The 13315-nt window shown below is 38.4% G+C and overlaps 1 protein-coding gene across 2 annotated transcripts in view; it reads left to right on the forward strand.

Moving 5' to 3' along the window:
* Positions 1–13315, forward strand: part of NME7 (NME/NM23 family member 7) — a 212184-nt gene that overhangs the window by 197729 nt on the left and 1140 nt on the right. The gene's annotated exons all lie outside the window — the stretch shown is intronic.

Below are 13315 nucleotides of genomic sequence, written 5' to 3' on the forward strand. Positions count from 1 at the left end.
TTCTCCCCTTAGTGTGAACTCCTTGAGGGCAGGGGCCATGTCTTACGTTTGTATCCCAAGAACCTAGCCTCTGTTTATCAGTAACTTAGTTGATTATTGAAAAACGACTGTGGAAGGAAGGGAAGGAGTGAGGCAGACAGGCAGACCTAGAACTGATATCCTTGTGTATTTATTTTACATTTATTATAAGGTCATGGGGTTTAATCATTTGAGACTTTTGAAATATATTTGAAGATGATATTTCTTGGATTTGATATGACTACTGTGATTTAACCCCTGGGAAGAGGTCACTGGGATTCAAAGAGTGTGTATGTTACAGTCTGTCCCTTAGGTACACCACCTGATTTCATTGCAAAATTATGTCATACTCCAAAGGGCTTTGGCTGTACTCTTGGTGAGTTTATCTGTAATTATTGATAAATACATTCATTTTTGCTGAATTTATACAGAATGCCTGTGCAAATCACCCAAATCACTGTAGCATCTAAATTTCCATCTCATGGTATAGCTGTGGACTAGGAAGTCTGCCTTGGAAATTAGGGCTTATTCTTTGAAAAACCACAAATGTATTTATTATTTGAAACAGATGTGTAGTATGGGACCTTTTCCCCCTCCAATAATATTAAATGCTGTGTTCTCACTTGTAAGTGGGAGCCAAACAATGATTACACATGGACATACATAGGGAAATAATAGACACTGGGGACTCCAGAAGCGGGGAGAGTGAGAAGAGGATGAAGACTGAAAAACTGCCTATTGAGTACAATCTTCACTATTATGGTTACAGGTATGCTAGAAGCCCAACCTCACCATCACACAATATATCCATGTAACAGACCTACACATGTACCCTCTGAATCAATAAAAGTAATATGAAATGCTGTATCTCTCCACTTCTTTCTTCTTCAGGCCCATTATACTCTCATGTTGTACCACATGTAGCCCACCTCTCTTGTGGTATGCACTGTGCACTCACAATTGTGCTGGATGCTGTTTTTTTCCTAGGGGTTATAAAAGTTGATTTTCCTCCATAATTCTATTTCTTTTTTAAAATTCAGGTCAACATACATTGTGAATTCCGTCTTTGTTGTAAGCACACTCTTATTTACTGCTTTTACTGACTTTGTCATCTTACAGAATAATCTACTCTTATCAATAAGTGATATCTCCCATTCTGTCATTACTGCTATGGTCTGAGCAAGAGTAGGGGCTGGAATGAGGCTACATATGGATTCTTGGTGGGTAGTTTTAAAAACTGTGCTTCCATGGAAGTTTCTGGTAACGCTTCTGTCCCTACCTCCACCCCGCCTCCCACTGTGCTGCTGTAACTGGCCTTATGACAACAAATGAATCTGGCATAAGAGAGAAGAGTAAGTGAAACAGAATTGTGTGAATTAGCCGTCTCGTTGGATTCTACCCAATCACACTGTGAAAGTCCATTATGCATTAGGCTTATATTCCATTGTGTAATGAATGGTAATTCTTCTAATGATAAATACTGGTCCCTTTTGGTACCAACCTTAGAGTTAGAAATAGCTTAATCTGTTGAGTCAATGAATAAAAACCGCAAGTTTAAAACAGCAAAAATAATTTCTTTGCTTGGAATATCAGTGTACATATCTTTCCGTGCAAAGTTCTCCACTTTTCTCATTACCCATTAACTTGTTGGTTACTCTACAATCACCATCTGAGAGCTAAGATCTGTTGCTTACTATTCACAAGGCAGAGAGAATTATAAAACATTATACAATAGCAGCACACAGGACAGCTTTGAATCTTTCCATAAAGTCATCATAATGGTACATTTTCTGAGTATTGCCTTCAGATTGTTTTAATAAAGAATTCATTGTTCTAGTGTTTACATGATGATTTTCTGTAACAGAAACCAATACTGACATTGATACCTTAGGCTAACGCAATTTTTAGTCAATTTACTGAGGTAAAATTAACTTTGTTGTATAGTATATTCTCTTAACGGCCTTTGTGGATAATTACACATTGCAAGTATTCAGTTGTATTTACTGGTATTCCAGTTTGTCTTCTCATTTGAGGGATATTATGTATCCATTCTCTTAGCTCTTTACCTTGGTTTTTTGTTTTTGTCTTTGTTTCCCGAGATGCAGTCTCACTATGTTGCCCAGGCTAGAGTGCAGTAGCTATTCCACAGGGGCAATCATAGTACTACAGCCTGGAACACATGGGCTCAAGCAATCCTCCTGCCTCAGCCTCCAGTAATTGGGATGGCAGGTGCACGCCACAGTGCCTGGCTTCTTCTACCATTGATAATTTTGGTCCTTCTCAGATGCCATTCACTGTTCTAGGCACTGTGGCTAAGTAAGACACATTCCTCATTCTCAAAGAATTTAACATTTTCCAGGAAAAATTGTTATCAAAATAGGTCATTTTGACATCAGAAAGTAAAACCTAGGAGATTGATCCTTACTGGGTTTCATGAAAGCCCCTATCAGGAAGTAAATGCTAGGAGGTTGATCCTTATTGGGTTTCAGCACAAGAATCAGATGAGCCACCTGTTAGATATGAAGTCAGCTCCAAGTATTGGAGGATAGGTTAAAAAAGCAAAACATAGAATAGTATTCCAGGCTGAAGAAATAGTGTGTATGTTGTATAATATATTTTCTTGTAATGGCCTGTGTGGATAATTACACATTGCAAGTATTCAGTTGTATTTACTGGTATTCCAGTTTGTCTTCTTATTTGAGGGATATTATGTATCCATTCTCTTAGCTCTTTACCTTGGTTTTTTGTTTTTGTCTTTGTTTCCTGAGATGTAGTCTCACTGTGTTGCCCAGGCTAGAGTGTAGTAGCTGTTCAGAGGAGCAATCCCTAATTCCATGTAGGGAAAACTACATGGAATTTGATATAGCAGAGGTTAAAAAGACATTAGATAATTGCAGATGAGCATGGAAAGGTAGCTAAGGCTTAAGTCATATGATTATTTTATGCCAGATTTAGGAGTTTCAAATTTATTCATAGGGTTAGTCCATGGACTGACTCGCTGAAATTGTTTGCAAAATGTTGTGGATATATTCATTTTGCAAAGGGATGGGGGGGAAGTTGTCCATAGCTTATTAGATCTCAAAGTTGTCCATAATAAAAAAAAAATTGTTAAGAATATTTGCAGTGAAAAGCTTAAGTAAATGCCCATACTGTTCACTAATTAGAGTGAAGTAAGGCATTACCATACCCATGTTTCGTACTACAAGAAATGTGATGTACGAACTGTCAGTGCAATGAATGGAAGTTGCCAGGAAGACTTCTGTAGCCAAAACTAAACCACAAATTCATTCATTGAACATTTCACTGAACTTTTCCTATACACCAGAAACTGGTAAGCACTGAGGAGACAGTGATGAACAAGAACTCCCATTCAGACACACATTCCATTCAGGGCTCACAGTCCAATGAGGAAGACAGACGTTAATCAGATAATCACAAAAAGAAATGGACACATACAAACTCTGATTATTGCTGTGTAGTAAAAGAAAGGATGAGTTGTATTCGGGAACCTGGTGTAGATGGGGGATTAAGAAAGGTTTTCTTTAGCAAATGGCGTTTGAACTGAGTCCTGAAACGAGTGTCAGCTGGGGAAGAAGGTAAATGACTCCAGGCCGAGAAAATAGCGCTTGCTAAAGCCCTTATGCAGGAAATTGGTTGGTGTGTTTTAGGGAAGGAAAGAAGAAATATAAAATGCAAAAAAAAAAAAAAAAAAGCCTGAGATGACACTAGAGAAATAGAGATTGGGCCATGCAGGGCTTTGTGGGCTATTTTAAGAATATGGATCTTTATCCTCAAAACATCAGGAGGCAACCCGTGAGGGGAATGGGCATCGACATAATCAGGTTTATAGTTTTTAAGAGATCTCTCCGGTTACCATGTGGAAAATGGACTGAAGGGGGTCAGGTTGGGATAGATTCATTAAATAATAGTGTAACCACTGAAAATACATTGATACCATGTACTTTAATTTGTGGGTTGTTATAAATTCATAAAATGTTTCTAGGTGTTAGTTTCTCCATGTGGAAAATTATGAGGCTGAACTTGTGATTCTCAAAGCTTGGACTCCCCCACAAATGAGCTGAATAATTGATCCTCCGAGACCTGGAGGCAGCAGCTCCAATCCTTAACTGCTTCCTGTGCCGGCTCCAGGATGCCATGCGAGAATGAGCATTTTCCAGGTGCACCGTAAGGTGACAAAGATTGAGCGGCCCTCCTCTAAACCCCTTTCCTGCACTAACATTCCATGATTCTAGGTTTTGAGGAAATGAAATTCTAATCTGACACCTTGGTTTTACCGTTGAGGAAAGCGTTGCCCAAAGAAGGAAAGTGGCTCACCTAAAATTGCATGGCTTAGTGTACACAGCATTACTCTCCTAACTAGTAACCCTGGGCTTTTCTACTTTGCCATACTGTCTCTACATCCTTTGTAAGCAGTATAATTAATTATTATAATTATCAAATTGCGGGTGCTTCTTTTTCCTTCCTCTATTTATGAACAGAAGTACAGTTTATTCTTTTTTGATTACCAGTTAAGAATTTATTGCTGCAAGTCATCAAGCATCGTTTTACTAAAACTTGAAAACTAGAAATGGAGAAATTAATTCCTAGGAAAACAACACATCTTATCTTATTTTGGCTTAGCTGAAAATATGCAAGACCAGCATTTCTATTTCAAAATCAGTCCAAAGTCTATGAGCATACAGAAGTGATGAATAGAAAGATAAGTTAGCTGAGCTCTTAATGACTTTTACTTGATTTGAACTTGAGTTCAAAGGTAAATCAAAAGTTTAAAGTTGAACTTGAATCTTACTATGCCGTATGAGCTTTCCTTAGCCTTCTCGAAAATCTGAAGTATAAGGGAGGTCCCGGAGTATAGTGATTCTGGGCACAGACTCTGGAGTCAGGTGGTCTGAGTTCAAATCCCCAGCTTCTCCTCCTACCAACTTCGTGACTTAGGAGAAATTACCTTTCTCAGACTCATTTTATCCACTTGCAGAATAGAAATAACGACATTTCAGAGGAAACATTAAATGAAGCAATATATGAAGTAATTTTCTCTTAAGTCTTAAATTACCTCAGCATTTGCTCTCACAATTTCTTTCCAATTTTAAGTGACAAAGTCCATCCCAGCTATTCCTTTCATTATCTCATGAATTCTGATTATGTATTCTCTCAGCTTTTATCCAATCTAAGAGCTTTTTTACTTTTCTCATCTGTCCTTATAAAAAAAAAAAAAAGGCATTCCATCTTCTAAATAATTTTTGTTTCTATTTTCTAACTCTATTATTTTTGTCTTAGAGCTTTTCTAACTGAAATGTGTATGAAGTATAGCAATAGGAACTCCCAAGAAATAAAATATTCTGTGGTTTGTTTTTCTTGTAAAGAGTACTGTAATTCCTTGGGTTTAATTGACAACATCCTTTATGAGGACATTCAGCATCTCAGCATTGATGGCCTCCCAGACAGCAGGCTTGGCCCAAGTATTCAGGGAATGACCAGAACATACTGCAAGATCCCTTTTCTGAATCATTGTTTATTGTTTATAAAACTCATCTTGTAAGCCTGCTTTGATTTATTTCCTTATCGATACCCAAGATAATCCTGTTGAAGTTTACTCTGCTTTTCTGGCCATATTCCCCACTTCATCTTTTGAGGCCTACCCATCTCCTTGGCACATTATCCATGTTAAGTGCCTCCAAAGTACTGTGGATACTAGTAAATGCCAAATTAAGTGGGGGATTTTATTCTTTCCCCAGATCACATATAATGATATCAGATGGGCTTGATTTGGGCTCTGATATCTGAGGCACCTACTTTGACTATCTAGGGTAGTGGTTTTCTTTTCTTTTCTTTCTTTTTTTTTGTCATCCAGAAACTTTATTGTAAATCATTTGTCAACAAGATCTGCATTTCTAATTTCAGTTTGTCATTCCTCTGAGGCACAGAGAAAGGAAAAGATGAGATTAGGGTTAATGTTTATTGAGCACTACGCATAAAGGATCTTATTTAGTCCTTATAGACAATACCAGAGCAGTGGTTTTCAACCCCAGTGGACATCAGAAGTGTCTGTGGAGCTCTTTGAAAATGTGGACGTCTAGGACCTATGGCTATCCAAGACCTAATTAATCAGACTCTCCACGGTAGGGGTGTAAGCATCTACTTTTTGGTTTTTTAAAGATCCATAGGGTAATTGTGATGTACAACCAAATTGAAAATCACCAATCTTGAGAACTGGTCATTATATCTACAATTTCTTTTATTTGAAATCTTTTTTTTTTTTTTTAAGGATAGAATGTTCCCTGTTAAAATCTTTTCTTCTCTAGGAGTCACAAAAATGAATTTCTAAGAGGAAGCATCAAGGTCACCTGAGTTTTTTCCCTTCTGCTTGCTTGGCGTTCATAACTGAGAAAACTCATCCCTTAAGCTTTACTGTAGCTGATTTGTAGCAGAGCCCATCCTGAGCTAGTAGTTTCAGAATGGGAACATGGGGCCATATGTCCTTTTTTAAAAAGGATGATTTGTATAATGTGCTACAACTTTATAAATCCACCCAGAAACTTACATGCCCACTCAATCCAACGAGGTGGGTTTTATTATCTTCAGTTTTTTGATTAGGAAACAGGCTCAGTGAGTCTAAACGATTTGTCTAAGAGCACCAGGAAATAGTGGCTAGAATCAAACTCAATTCTTCCAAGTCCAAATCTAGTACTCTTTCTGTTCTTTCTACTGATTAGTATTTTTATCATTCCATTTTGAAATAATTTCAGACTTATAGAAAAGTTTCAAAAAATACTTTCCACAAGCCCTTTACCTATATTTGCCAAATGTTAATATTTTACCATGTTAATCATCCTTTCGTCTGTCCTTCTGTACATATGAATTTAATTATTTATAATTAATATTTAACAGTATATTATAGATATAATTCCCCTTTATCTCAATACTTCAGTGTATATTTCCTAAAAACACTGATATTATCTGCAGTCACCACAGAAAGTGATTATGAATCAAGAAGTTAACATTAATACAATACTATTACCAATGTACAGACCTTCATTTTTTACCCACAAATGTCTTCTGTGGCAAAAGAAAAAAAAATTGTTTCTGGTTCAGGATCCAATCAGGGATCACATATTGCATTTGGTTCTCACATCTGTTTACTATCTTAGTCTTCAAAGTTTTCTTAGTCTGCCTCTGCTGTTCATGACTTGAATAATTATGTATGCTATCATCTGATAAGCAGGAATTGACAGTTCTGGCTGTCAGCACTTGATGGAGTTATTCAGAAATACTTGGGTTCAGTGACATACAGCAGGATGGGCCATAACATTAGGAGAATATTTGGAAAACAATAATAATGATATTTATTATGCAATATTTATGGTGGACACTATTTTAAATGTCTTCCATGTAACTCCTCATTTAAACTTCACAACCAACCTACATAGTAGGTATTGTTACATTATAGATGTGGAACCTGAGGAACAAAGATGTTAAGTAACTTGCTCAAGGTTGTCTGGCCAGGAGACGGCAGGGCTAGAAGTCAAATTCCAACAGCCAGGCTGCATCCCTAGTGTGAGCTCTGAACCAGCACAGGCTGAACCAGAGACACTTAACAGAGTTCTATGTCTTTAGGCAAGTTATTAGCTCAAAAAACTTGAGTCTCATGAACTGAAAATGGGACTAATAATACCAGCTTCATAAAGGTGGTCGTAAGGATTACACACAATAATCTGTTAAAGCATTTGGTATGGAGCAAGAACTTCATTTTTTAAGAGTAAAATTTAAAATATAAATATGGAAAAATTGACCGATAAGCATATCTGAAGAAGATACTGTGTGACTAAGTTCACACTGAGATGAGAAAACTCTCAGAGAATACCTTTTTAATCATTGTGGTAGGGAGGAGAAGGGAACAGAAGCAATTAATCATTAATCATTACAGGTAGGGAGGAGAAGGGAACAGAAGCAACAAACATCTGTTCATATTTTGAGACACTGGAGAGATACCAAAACCTTCTTTAAGGCAAAAGAGGCTAGATAATGATGAGTCATGAAACACAATTTTATGATGAATTTATGGAAAGTTATAGCCTTTAGTTATATTGGCAAAGAAGGTAAATATTTTTCATAAAGAGAAAAGTCAGCACCACTTCCAGCTTTTAAAAGGGAATTGTTCTCCTTAATGGGTAGCAGTCAGAGGAATCAAGAAGTTTTTATCTTTTTAGTTTTTAATTTCATATATACATATCTATATATATTTTAGAGACTGGGTTTTGCTCTGTCGCCCAGGCTGGAGTGCACTGGCATGATCTTAGCTCACTACATCCTTGACTTCCCAGGCTCAAGTGATCCCCTCACCTCAGCCTCCCAAGCAGCTGGGACTACAGGTATGCACCACCACACCCAGCTAATTTTTTTTGTTGTTAATTTTTTTGTAGAGACAGAGTCTTTCTATGTTGCCCAGGTTAGTTTCGAACTCCTGGGCTCAAGTGATCCTCCTGCCTTGGCCTCCCAAAATGCTGGGATTATAGGTGTGAGCCACTGCACCTGGCCTTGAGGTTTTTAAAAGAGAACTCTGAGGACATTGGGTTTCCAGAATTAGAAAAATGTATAGTCATTTTAATGTGACATTTTCATTTAGTCTTATTTATTTATTTATTTATGAGGAGTCCTACTGTGTCACCAGGCTGGAGTATAGTGGTGCAATCTCGGCTCACTACAACATCCATCCCCCGGGTTCAAGTAATTCTCCTGCCTCAGCCTCCATAGTAGCTGGGATTACAAGCGTGCAGTACCATGCCCAGCTATTTTTTGTATTTTTAGTAGAAACGAGGTTTTGCCATGTTGGCCAGGCTGGTCTCAAACTCCTGACCTCAGGTAATCCACCCACCTAGGCCTCCCAAAGTGCTGGGATTACAGGCATGAGCCACTGCACCTGGCTCATTTAGTCTTAAAACATTTCAAATATGTCAACTAAACCTATGGAGAAGATAAGCATATCTGAAGAAGATACTGTTATGACTAAGTTCAGCTTAATTTTTTAAATAGACTATAAATAGATTTGTGGGGGGTACATCTGCAGCCCAAGGGCTTTTGGGGCTCTGTAGCTACAACAATAGGCAAGGATGGATTTTTCATCTCCTTTCTATCAAGGTTTGAATGTTTCCTCTGAGTCTTTCCACCCAGAGAACCCTAGACTTCTTTCAGTTACCACGTCTTTCCTCACTATTGTCCACTTCTGAGCTCCATATTTTGGGAGCTGAAAGTAAGTAGTGCCTTGGAGAGGGAAGACAAAGAGGGAAAGGGAGCCCAGCAAAGGTTCATTCAAAGCTCACAAGTGCATCCCCCGCTGGTAGCTGCCTCTTGCCATCCCCACAGCATAAGCCCTCTCCTCTTCACCCCTGCCCAAGGCTGCAGAGCACCATCCCAGGGCCTCTGTTCCATGCCTGCTGAGTCTGCCAGCTCACACTTTCCATAATCTGCCTCACCCTGCACCTTCCCCAACCTGCCCAACTCTCAACCATCAATCTGTTCATTGCTTATTTTAAAAGCAGCCTTTTCAACTACATTTTTCATTCAGCCATTAGGACAACCATGCTAAAGCAACCCCACAGTAGAGGCCCTTGGCTTTAAGCAGAACTGGTGCAGAATAAAAATGTCGGGCCTCGTTTTCAAAATTCATTAAGAATTTCAAGACAGCAACAGCAGAGCATTAAACCAAGCACAAGGCTCTTCTAGGCATGTGGGCCCGTGCACAGACTGCAGGCCCATGAAGCCAGCAGTGGCTGTAAGGGGCCCAAGTGAGTTGAAAGTTGGTCATCTACTAAATACACTGATATATTTAAAATTCAATATCATATTATTGGAACACTAACAAAATTGCACTTCAATCAAACTAACTATATTTTATCCAGAAATCTAGTATAATAACACAGGCACACATATTTTAATTTGGTGCTGGAATGCCACAACTGTGCGATAGATTCTCTAAGTGTTCAAGCACATCTGTACTCTTATTTAAAACAAAATATAACTCCACAGGCATTTCTGATACTCAACCAACATTAAAAACCATTGGAAAATTAGATGCCTGCATTCCACCTCTAAAGTGTCTGATACACTAATGAAAGAATAACAAGTTTCACAAAGCTATTGGGAAGGAAATGAGATTTATGTGTGAAATTAGACTATGCACTATAAATTAGTAAATAAATGTAAGCTATTGTTCTTAAATTTCACAGTGATAAAGACAGAACGAGCCTTCAATTTAATCTTATAGGTAGTCAAGTGTCATTACCCATTGGATATGGGTATGTTAAATGAATGGCAGAAGGAGGAGGGGAAGTGGTATCGATGAGAATAGTTTAGACCATGTAAGACGTTTAGAAGTACAAACGTAAAAATTTCATGAGGACCTAGTGTGTTTGGACACTCCCCACTGACCCCCTACCCCTACCCCACCCCACGAGTTCATAGTGATATGAGTTCATAGTCAGAGTCAGTGACATAGTAGGTGGCTCAGAAGAAATTTGCAAATGAAAGAAAAGAAAGGCCTGCTCTAGGCAAAGGTTTCAAAGGTTTATGGTAGGCATGGACTTCTCCATCTATTATGTTTCATTTTCTGCAGTATAACCTGAGTTGTATTATACTATTATACTATTCTCTTGCTGTCTAGAGGCTCCAAAGCAGACTCATCAGAATCTCCCATGGCCTAATCTTTACCTGCTGGTTATTTCAGAACCCCAGCTCCTTATCAAAAGGAAAGGATCTCCTATTCCTGCAGGACTGTTCCACACTCCTTGAAGCACTTAAACCAAAAGACAGACCAAGTAATGACTATATCAGGCACCACTGTGGCTGGCTGAATTTTAAATTAACTTGTGTCACCTCCTACCTGGTCTGTATAGGGTCAACACTAAGGGGGAATATATGTGTCTCCTTGGAAAAGATAGCCCTATAGGTCGCCTATGATTTTGTGAAATCCAAGTTTTTTAAAGGCTTTGTGATAAAGCTAGCTACAGGCAGTGTGTTACAGCTTTATTACAATATGGGCATTCTCTTAGGGTCTAGGATCCCTTTGTGACTACATGAAAGAGCTGAATTCTGTAGTCAATAAGAGTCAACACCTTAGTAAGATAATCCCTCAGAAAGGGCTGATGCTGAAAGTCCCTCAGAGAAAATAGAGAATTAAAGCTGGAATCAAGATACCGGCCTTGTTTCACCCCTCTTTGTTTCACATGACTAGGGCATGGGTGCTAATTGGAACCATCAGTTGGAAGAATAACAGGCTTATCTATTTCTTGATCATCTTTCCCAGTGTAGAGCCCAGGGGACTACAGATAACATGTCTGGTTAACATTAGCCCCCTCTTAAAGAAAAAAAGAGAAAGTCATGTTTTCTCAGTTGAATTAGAAACCAAGATCACTTTACTCACTCAATTAAAACTGCTCTTGACTGTTCCTTGGATAGTTTCCCTCTGTATTCACAAGGTCCCTTAGTCCTAGATTTTCAAGGTAATGTCATTTGGTTCTCCTCTGTGAAGCCAAATATACATAGATATCAAAGTGTTACTAATCCTTTAAGAAGCCAGGAGTTTAAGCTATTACTGAGCTTTGAAAGATTCTGATAATGGAACTTTTGTTTCTGATCACTGATAATGTTTTTAATTTGGAGTTGGCGCAGTTCCCTCTGGTATCAGGTGCAGCAGGAGCAGACAGGGCATGCTACGGTTCTAAAGTAGATAGGTTCTGGGTAATGCTGCTTTTGGTTGGGTTTTTTGGTTTTGTTTTTGTTTCTCGAGACGGTCTCACTCTGTTGCCCAGGCTTACCGAAGCCTTGAACCTCCTGGACTGGAGCTGTCCTCCCACCTCAGACCTCCAAGGAGCTGAGATCACAGGCGTGTACCACCATGCCCGGCTAGTTGTTTTGTTTGTTTGTTTGTTTGTTTTGTAGAGACTGGGACTCCTTATGTTGTCTAGGCTGATCTTGAACTCCTGGGCTCAAGTGATCCTCCAACCTCAGACTCTCAAAGTGCTAGGATTACAGCCATGAACCACTGTGCCTGGTCTAAAATGCTATACTCTCAAGCAGAGTCCTAAATTTTAGTCAACCATTTCTCACTTCCATGCTTTTTATCATATTTACCACCTGAAATTTTACTATTTTTCTTTAAATCCATTCAGTGCTGTACTTGAACAAATTTATTTTACTGCTATAAGTAGAAAACAAGTTGTTTTAAACTATTGTTAATTGAAGGTAATAAAATACAATGAAAACCAGTTTAAAAATTCTAGCTAGGTAATATCTCATGGCAAAGCTTCTGCCCAAGGGGGCTTTATTTGCAAGGGAAATTAACCAGAGTTGAGGACAAACTAACTCGGTGTTTCAGTTTTCCTTCTGAGAATATGAAGGGTTGAAAAGAGAATCCTTTTTCTGTCTTCAGTAACTAAATGCTTTTCATTCCAAGCAGCAGTCAGCCTAGCTTTGAAAAACTCAATCTCTTTATATTCTGTGTAAGGAACTAAGTATTTGACAGGACTCATGTGAAAACCCATTTCGTGAATGTAAGAACACCCCAAGGGAGATAGATGGCATTGTCCCTACACCCATGAAATATGTCATCTACTAAGGGTCAGAATAAACTGATTACAAAGAAATAATAAATGTATTGAAGAGTATGAGAAATATGCAAATGCTTAACAGTAGAACGTGAGCAGCAGAGGAAAAAAGATGGAGTTTTGTCTGTTTTGCTCATTGATGGATCTATCCCTAGCTGTCAGAAGAGTGCTTGGCATATGGTAGGTATCTGTTGAGCCTAAGAACACAAACCACATACCCCAGTCGCATAGTGGTGACATAATGTGAAAGATCAGGAGTGGTAAATAGGTTGGCACAATCTGGAGAAATTAAGCAAGATTTGGAGAGAATCTTGGAGAAAGTGATAGGCAGACACACACAATGGCTTAGAACAGAAGGTACACAATACATACAAAAACAGGTTAAGTATGTCTCACCAAGATCATGCCCTTATAGCAGCCTTAAAAATGCAAACTACCCTCCAATTTGAATGAATGCTCCCCTTTCCTCAGACCTAAGGTCCCATTCCCCTTATTCACAAGCATCACAAATTTAAATATCATATACATCTTACAAAATGAGCTGACGTTTCTGCAAGACAAACTTCTATTTCCATAAATGTGGGTTAGTTTTTGAGAAACCCAGTTTCATGTAGGTATGTTTGAGGATTTTTCTGTGTTACTTCAACTACTGAAGTCTCCTAAAGACTTCAACTATT

The sequence above is a fragment of the Papio anubis genome, chromosome 1 (assembly GCF_008728515.1).
Source record: "Papio anubis isolate 15944 chromosome 1, Panubis1.0, whole genome shotgun sequence".
NCBI classification, from domain to species: domain Eukaryota; kingdom Metazoa; phylum Chordata; class Mammalia; order Primates; family Cercopithecidae; genus Papio; species Papio anubis.